Source organism: Gossypium arboreum, chromosome 1 (assembly GCF_025698485.1).
Source record: "Gossypium arboreum isolate Shixiya-1 chromosome 1, ASM2569848v2, whole genome shotgun sequence".
Taxonomy (NCBI): Eukaryota; Viridiplantae; Streptophyta; class Magnoliopsida; order Malvales; family Malvaceae; genus Gossypium; species Gossypium arboreum.
This window is the reverse complement of record NC_069070.1, coordinates 34,410,326-34,418,369: the sequence shown is the minus strand read 5'-3', so window position 1 is coordinate 34,418,369 and position 8,044 is coordinate 34,410,326. Positions and strand designations below refer to the sequence as shown.

Sequence of the window (8,044 nt, the reverse complement as noted above, 5' to 3'; positions counted from 1 at the left end):
TTAACTAACATGCAAGAAGCATGAATCATGCACAAGAATGCATCATGGCGAATATGACAATCATGCTCCTATTCAACTTCAATCATGATAAAACAAAGAGAAAACTCAAAATCTTACTCATGAGTAGAAAATCCATCATTGCATGCATCATCATCAAGCTTCACACTTAGCATGCAATGGCTTTATCACCATAACAACTTTGGCCAAATACCATTTCCATGGCATAACAAAGATTTGAGCCATGGCTAACATGCACATCAAGTTAGCAACCAAGTCATGCATGAAACTCCTAACACAACCTCATACATACCTTAATCTTGATGCAAACTTAGCCAAATCTCCTTCTAGATCTCTTCCCAACCAAGCATGAAGCAAAAATCCTCCCCCTTTTTCCTTAGTATTTTCGGCCAAGAAGTGAAAATGGATGAGCAAAATTTTTTCTTTTCTTTCCTTAGGACATTCGCCAAGAGCTATGGTGAAAGATGAACATTTTTTTTCCTTTTTTTCCATACTCTTATTTTATTATTTCTAACATGCACCACTAGCAAAACATGTTTAAGACATGTTTTCTTTTGCCCATATTCATCACCATGGCCGGCCACTATAGTCAAATTTGGGGAATTTGACATGCAAGGACAACATTTCCTAGTGTGCATCAATAGGCCACTTCCACATTTGCCTATCTCAATTCTAAATTTTCTCACACAAGTCCTTTCTAGTGAAATTCACCTTTATAACACTAAATCAATCATCAAAAAATGTCATACATGAATACTCACATAATATAGGCATCGAAATGAATTTTAAATTATTGTTATGCCTCGGTTTTGTGGTCCCGAAACCACATTCCGGCTAGGGTCTATTTTGGGCTGTCACACTCACCTAAGTATAAAACATGAAATTAAGACATTAGGAGCATTGAATTCACCAAATTTAAGGAAAAATCATCCATAAAATGTGTTAAGCATAGGATAGAAATATGTATAAATTACGATTTATCAAATACCCCCACACTTAAGCATTTGCTTGTCCTCAAGCAAAATCCTCAACTCATAATCAAAATGAATTCTTCTCAACTTATAATTTCTATCGATAATATCTCAAAATAATCCATAGGTAATCATACATTGAAAATTCAACTGAAAGAACATCAAAGTTTCGAACATTCCAAGTTAAGCATTTTATCATGAAAACATAGGTGTCTCCCCTCATCTGAGTAATTATCTTTGATTCAAAATATCATAGAGTTTCACATCCTTACTAAAGATTCAATCAAATCACTCGAGGTGTTTAAGGACAATAAATGAAGCACTCAATAGTCAATAATGAAAAGTCATTACCATAGGCTTACATAAAAATCAAATCTCCTACTATAAATTGAGATGAAACATCAATCAAAAGGTCTTTAGAGGGTTTTAACGTGGCTTTGGTTAGAGGGTGTGGTTACAAACTGAAAGACAGGGTTAGAATCGAGATTGAATTGAAAAATTGCCTAACTAGAAAAATGACTAGTCATCAATTGCGTACAACAGAGCTTTTTCTCAGAATATAGAATTTAACTTCTTTAGCTCAGAAGATCACTACTACTTATATGTATAAATGTATATATATATTTTTTATTAAAAACAAGTCAAATTACAAAATAGAATAAAACATAGCTAAGAACTATTCCAACTCAAATCTCAACAAAAATAGGGATCAAATTAATTTAGGGGATTTCAACAATAATGAGTTATGGGTTAATATTGAGGGTAAATTAATGAATGAGTTGTTAGGCTCAAGGGGGTTCACTAAGGGTTAATTGTGAATGTAGGCTTTTATGGAGTGAGTGGGTTAAACCTAAATGCTTTTATCATTTTGACATATCAAATCAAATGGTGTGGTCTTGACGTGCATAATCAAGCAAGTTCTAGAATAATTATTCAATATTGACGCGCTCATAATGAAAGTGAGTGTGAAAGAAATAATAGATGTTCTAAAGGCTCAAAATCTCACAAAAATTATGACTTTTTTATGTTTAAACTTGTGAATTCCAACTCTAGGTAATACCTAAACTTGGGGGAAACAGCCTAAAAGTTTTTAATTCTTCAAAAATCAACTTATCATGCTTGATTCTCTAATGTCTTAAAGTTTAAACAATCAATGTATAAATTCCTATGTTTTAATTCAAGACATATCAATAAAAATCATAAATTAATTAAAATTCATTCTAATAGTGATATGAGTAATACACGTGAGAATCAGACAATATTCAGGGGTTTCTAATGGTGATATAAAAGAACCCCCACACTTAAGATGTACATTGCCTTCAATGTACAAAGATAGATTTATAATCATAAGATAGGGAGAGAAGTGAAATTTCCTGAATGATGAATAAATTCCTTCAACTGGCATTTTGGAGAATAATCAGCGTGAGAGTGGAGGAGGATACTCCGGTGGTGGTAGAGTTTCATTAGTCCATAAGTCCTGTGCCAAAAGAATATTATATCTGGTGGTAGCTATGGTCATGGTTAGTAGGACATGACAGTCGTGGAGAACCTTTCTCGGTGGAGTTTTTAGTTCCTATGTGATGATGAGTTGAAGAGCTCTTTATAAACGTGACAGAATCAGGAACTTTTTAGGAAATATAAGGAAGCATAATTACTTGTAATGGACTAGCCAAAATTGATAATTGTAAAATAAAAATTTTAAAATCTAATAAAAATACGCTTAAAGAAAAATAAAAACTAGTTTTAAAATAAAATAAAAATAAGAACATAAAATAATAAATAAAAGTTTTTAAACATCTTCATCGCTAGATGGTTCATGAGGTGGGGCTGGCGATGAGATGTGGAAGTGCTGACAAATCTACTGTAGAGTAGCATCAATGTTATCGAAGCGCTGAAAACACTGTTGCTCAAACCGGGTAAGGCGCTCAGAGATGTCAGCGTATGAAGCCGCTGCATGAACTGGATGAGAAGGAGGTGGTGGTTGAGACGGTGGGTCCTCATAACGTCGAGGCACATCATCAGTAATGTCCTCAGGGTCTCCCTCCTCAGCAGATTGGGCAAGGCGATACTGAGGAGGGTGGGTTCCTCGGCGCTTTTCGATCATCCTCATACTAAGCATGCTTGAGATGCATTGTGGGGACATCTGGCCAATAAGAGTAAGGGAGGATGATTGGGCTGATGTGTTGAGGAGCCTAAAGTGCCGTGCCAGTCAAGTCACGTAGGGGCCAATGGAGATGACTCCTCTCCGATGCCGCCCCGTCTGGTGGCGAATGGTGAGGGCAATAAAGTAGGTGAGGTCGAGTACATGCTCGTTTGCCATGCTCTATAGAAAGTAGGCGTCGTATGTGTTGACGACATCAGTGCTCTCTCAACATCCTGTCAAAGTGTGTGGCAAGATGGCGTGTAGGTACCTGAAAGAGAGGGAGAGAGCCGATGCCTTGGAGCAGCTCAGGTCGTAGGTGGCTGAACCGGTGACCAAAGCGTACCAGCACTTCGAGGGAGAGTAGTGGATGTGGTGACAGAGTGTGTCGAGGTCGTTCTCATCCATGAACTTTTCTGTGTACAGGCCCAAAGCTATACTGAACTCGGGCACAGTCAACTGGCGGACTAAACCGCCGAGACAGAACTGGACTATTCCAGGATCATCAAAGTTGGTCATGGCGTCTTGAACATGGAACGTCGAGCAAAGTTCAAGTGTGAACTCAAGGTACATCAGCTCGATGATCTCAAAGAAAAGGTCCCATGGATCGATTGTCAGGAATGCTCGTACATCGTTAGCCAACTGGACTTGTTCAAGCGCTATCCAGTCAATGCAGCGGCCTACACCTAAAGGCCAGGCTCGTAGGATTTGGAATAGTTCCTTCTGATTGCCGGGTTGAAATTGGAGGTATGGATGGTGAATTTCAGCGGTAGGGCCCTAGGAAGACGCCCCTTTTTGCTTTTTCGAAGCAAAAATGGTAGTTTTCTTGCCACGTAAGCTTGACATGGTATACCTGCAAGAAGAACAAAAAATATAACATAACTAACTAACTCAAGAAGTAATCATGAATATAGTTAAACTAACCAGTCTAACCAACAATACTCAGCAGTTTAATCTAAATGATAAAAGTTTATATAGCAATTGACATAATAAAAGCATGATTATTTTCAACATAAAATTACTGAACTAGACTTTTATGGGAACACACGAAAAGAATGAATGTATCAGAAAGCATTGACTAAAATGACAAAAAATAAACGTATAAGCATGACTATAGTGAGAACTATGAATATAAATAAAAAATATGCCAAATAAAACCATAAGAATCATAAAATTAGTAAAAAATGATGCAGAAAATAGAGAGAAAAGAGTAAACAAACGCTAAAAAGATGAGAATGGGTGTCGAAAATGGAGTTGGAGGAGGCGCACGGGCGTGGCAGAGAGGCCGTATGGAGTTGCAGCAACTAGGGCTAGGGATTTTGGGTGAGGAATATGATGAATAGTGAAGGGTATTTATAGATTTTGGGACACACGGCCAGGGAACACGCTCGTGTTCCCCAATTTTAGCCCGTGTTTTTCGCGTGTTTTTTTTTAAAATTTGGGCGCGTCTGACATTTGGCCCATGCCCGTGTTCCTTGGGCATTTGGGTGCACACGGCTGTGGCACACGGCTGTGTCCTGCTTCGTTCGCTTTTCCCATGCCCGTGTATAAAGTTCCACACCCGTGTTAATTTGACAGGTTCGACCACAGGTTCTGGACACGGGCATGGCGGACTCCCGTGCTATTTTCTCAGGTTCAACCAGGTTCTAAGACACAAGCGTGTCGCACGCCCGTGTTGTTTTGGCATGATCACCCATGGCTATGTCGCACGGCCGTGGCTATTTATTGCAACCCATGTTTGGGAAAATCTTTGCCCTGTTTCCACACGGTATTAAACATGCCCGTGTGCTTGGCTGTGTGAGTGTGGTAAACCTCTATTCAAGAGCTTCGTTAGTAAGTTAGGTGTTTAAACACTTAAAATTTAAAGAAGTTAATACCGTTAGTCCTTGGGTTGCCTCCCGAGAAGCGCTTATTTATAGTCTAAGCTTGACTTACCTCCCCATTGAATGGTCATGGTGGTTAGAGGAGTTTATACTCCTCATCCCTGCTATGAATCTCATGAAAATAAGGTTTTAGGCAGGTATTGTTTACCTTAAAAGTGCTGAATTTGGGATGACTTACCTCAAATGTACCAAATGGGAAAATGCTAAGTACCGTAAGAAGAATTTCTTCATTTGGTTTGGCAGCATCAATGTGAGGATCTGCGGTATCTAATGAAACTTTATCTCCAACCTTAAGTTAATTTGGTGAGGCATTGAGCTCGTTCTAGCGTAGTTTTGGTTAATCGTGTTTTCTCAATTTAAATGTCAGCCATTCATCTAACTCCTCGATTTGTAACATTCGTTCTTCATGTGTAGATCCTTTGTTGTGGATTGAACATGGCTCATGTGTGTCCTCCGAACTTATTTCCTGCAAAATAGGTTGCACCGTATGATCAGTCTTAGTAGAACAATTTGTACAATCACCTTCAATTTTTGATGTGTTGTTCGGGTTGCAAGCTTGAAGGGTGATTGTTTCGTCTCCTACACGAAGTGTGAGTTCACCTGTGCCAACGTCAATAATTGTTCTAGCAGTTGCTAAAAGGGCCTTCCCAAAATTAAAGGAACGTTACTATCCCCTTCTATGTCTAAAACAACAAAATCAACTGGGAATTTAAATTTGTCAATTTTAACGAGTACGTCTTCAATAATACCCCTAGGAAATCTGACAGTTTTATCTACTAATTGAATGCTTATCCTAGTTTGTTTGGGTTTCCCTGACCTAGTTGCTTAAACAATTTGTAAGACATAACATTGATACTAGCCCCTAGATTAGCCAATGCATTATTAACATCTAAACTACCAATTAAACAAGGAATCATAAAACTCCTTGGATCTTTTAGTTTGTTGGGTAGCTTATTCTAAAGAATGGTTGAGAAAATCGTGTTCAGCTACACATGCGACCTTTCATCTAACTTTCGTTTATTTGCTAGAAGCTCTTTTAAAAATTTGACTGCGTTTGGCATCTGCGAAAGTGCTTCAATAAATGGTAAGTTAATATGTAGTTTCTTTAAAAGTTTAAAGAATTTACCAAATTGTTCATCTGAGCTATCTTTCCTTGTCGCATTGGGGTATGGCACAGGAGGTTTATATTCTGGACTTACCGATTTTTGTTCGTTTTGACCTACCTCATTCTTGCCTTCGCTTACCACTGGTTCTGGCCTTGGTTTTGCCACTAAACCTTCCTCATCTTGAATGGAAATTGTGTTGAGTTGCTCCCTTGGGTTAGATTCAGTGTTTGCTTGGCAGGCTATCTTGTGGTTATTCGGAAATCAACTTGGCGAGCTGTCCAATCTGAGTTTCGAGCCCCTGGATTGATGCTTGTTGATTTTTGAGTGCCGTCTTGGTATTCTAAAAATGAGTCTCTGACACCGAGATGAATTTGGCTAGCATCTCCTCAAGGTTTGGCTTTTTCTCCTACAGTATGGTGGTTGCTGAAAGCCTGAAGGGGGTGGTGGTTTCTGATTTCCTTGGCCTTCCCATGAAAAATTTGGGTGATTCCTCCAACCTGCATTGTAAGTATTGCTATAAGGATTGTTTTGAGATCAAGGATTATTACCTATGTAATTTAACTGCTCGCTCTCCATGTTGTGGCCATAAGGTGGGTATTCTGAATTGCTTGATCCACCTCCATTTGCTTCGCACTGCATTACTAGGTGAACCTGTCAAGAACTAAGAAAACCATAAATTGTCTTATTCAAGAGTTCAACCTGATTAGAGAGCATGGTGACCGAATCGACGTTGTAAACACCAGTTGTTTTCGTTGGCTTTGTCCTCATAACTTGCCACTGATAGTTATTCAGTGACATCTCCTCTATAAATCATAGGCATCTTCAGGTGTTTTATTATTGATGGTTCCGCCAGCAGCTGCGTCAACCATTTGTCGAGTCGAAGGATTCAGGCCATTATGAAAAGTTTGAACCTGTAGCCAGAGTGGTAACCCATGGTGAGGCCATCTTCGCAAAACGTCCTTATATCTCTCCCATGCATCGTAGAGTGTTTCTAAATCCATCTGCATAAATGAAAAGATATCATTACGTAATTTAGCCGTTTTAGCCAGCGGAAAATATTTTAATAAGAACTTTCCGGTCATTTGTTCCCAAGTAGTGATTGACCCTCGCGGTAACGAATTCAACCACTATTTAGCTTTGTTTCTCAATGAAAAAAGGAATAACCGAAGGCAAATGGCGTCATCAGAAATGCCATTAATTTTAAATGTATCACATAGTTCTAAAAATTTTGCCATGTGAGCGTTGGGATCTTCATCCTGCAAACCATCAAACTGAACAAATTGCTGTATCATTTGAATTGTGTTAGATTTTAGTTCAAAAGTATTTGCAGCTACACCATGTCTAACTATGCTCGATTCAGTTCCTATTAAAGAAGGTTTAGCATAATCATACATAGTACGCAGAGTAGGATTCTGATTTACTGGATTAACAACAATTGCAAAAGGTATCAGGTTTTCTTGATTTTCAGCCATCTCCTTGGTTGTGGTTTGAATATCGTCCTCTTGCTCATTCTCTATGTATCTTAAGCTTCGCCTTATTTCTCTTTGGTTTCTGCGAACTGTGCGATCGATCTCACTATCAAAAAGTAATGGTCTTGACGGGTTTCTCTTGGTCATAAACTAGAAAAACCTATCAGAAGAAAATAAATGAAGAATTAGAAAAGAAAAAATTTAAATTACAATAAAAGTAAAATGGATAAAGTAATAAAAATCGAGTTTTCCTAATATTTTAGTTCCCCGGCAACAGCGCCAAAAACTTGATACGAGATATTCGTGACAGGTTTTAAATATTTATAAGGAATCATTCTTGAAACTAACTATTATCACGATGAAGGCAAGTGTACCTATCGAACAGTAGTATAGCTTTAGCAAGACCAGATTATCGAACCCAAAGGAACTAAAAGTACTAGTATCAACTTTCTTTTTA

The 8,044-nt window shown here is 38.3% G+C and overlaps 1 non-coding gene across 1 annotated transcript; it reads left to right on the top strand.

The window, feature by feature from the left end:
- Window positions 1–7,045: 7,045 nt before the first annotated feature.
- Window positions 7,046–7,152, top strand: LOC128281630 (small nucleolar RNA R71). The gene has a single exon (XR_008271882.1). It is a non-coding gene; the product is annotated as a small nucleolar RNA R71 (small nucleolar RNA).
- Window positions 7,153–8,044: the final 892 nt, after the last annotated feature.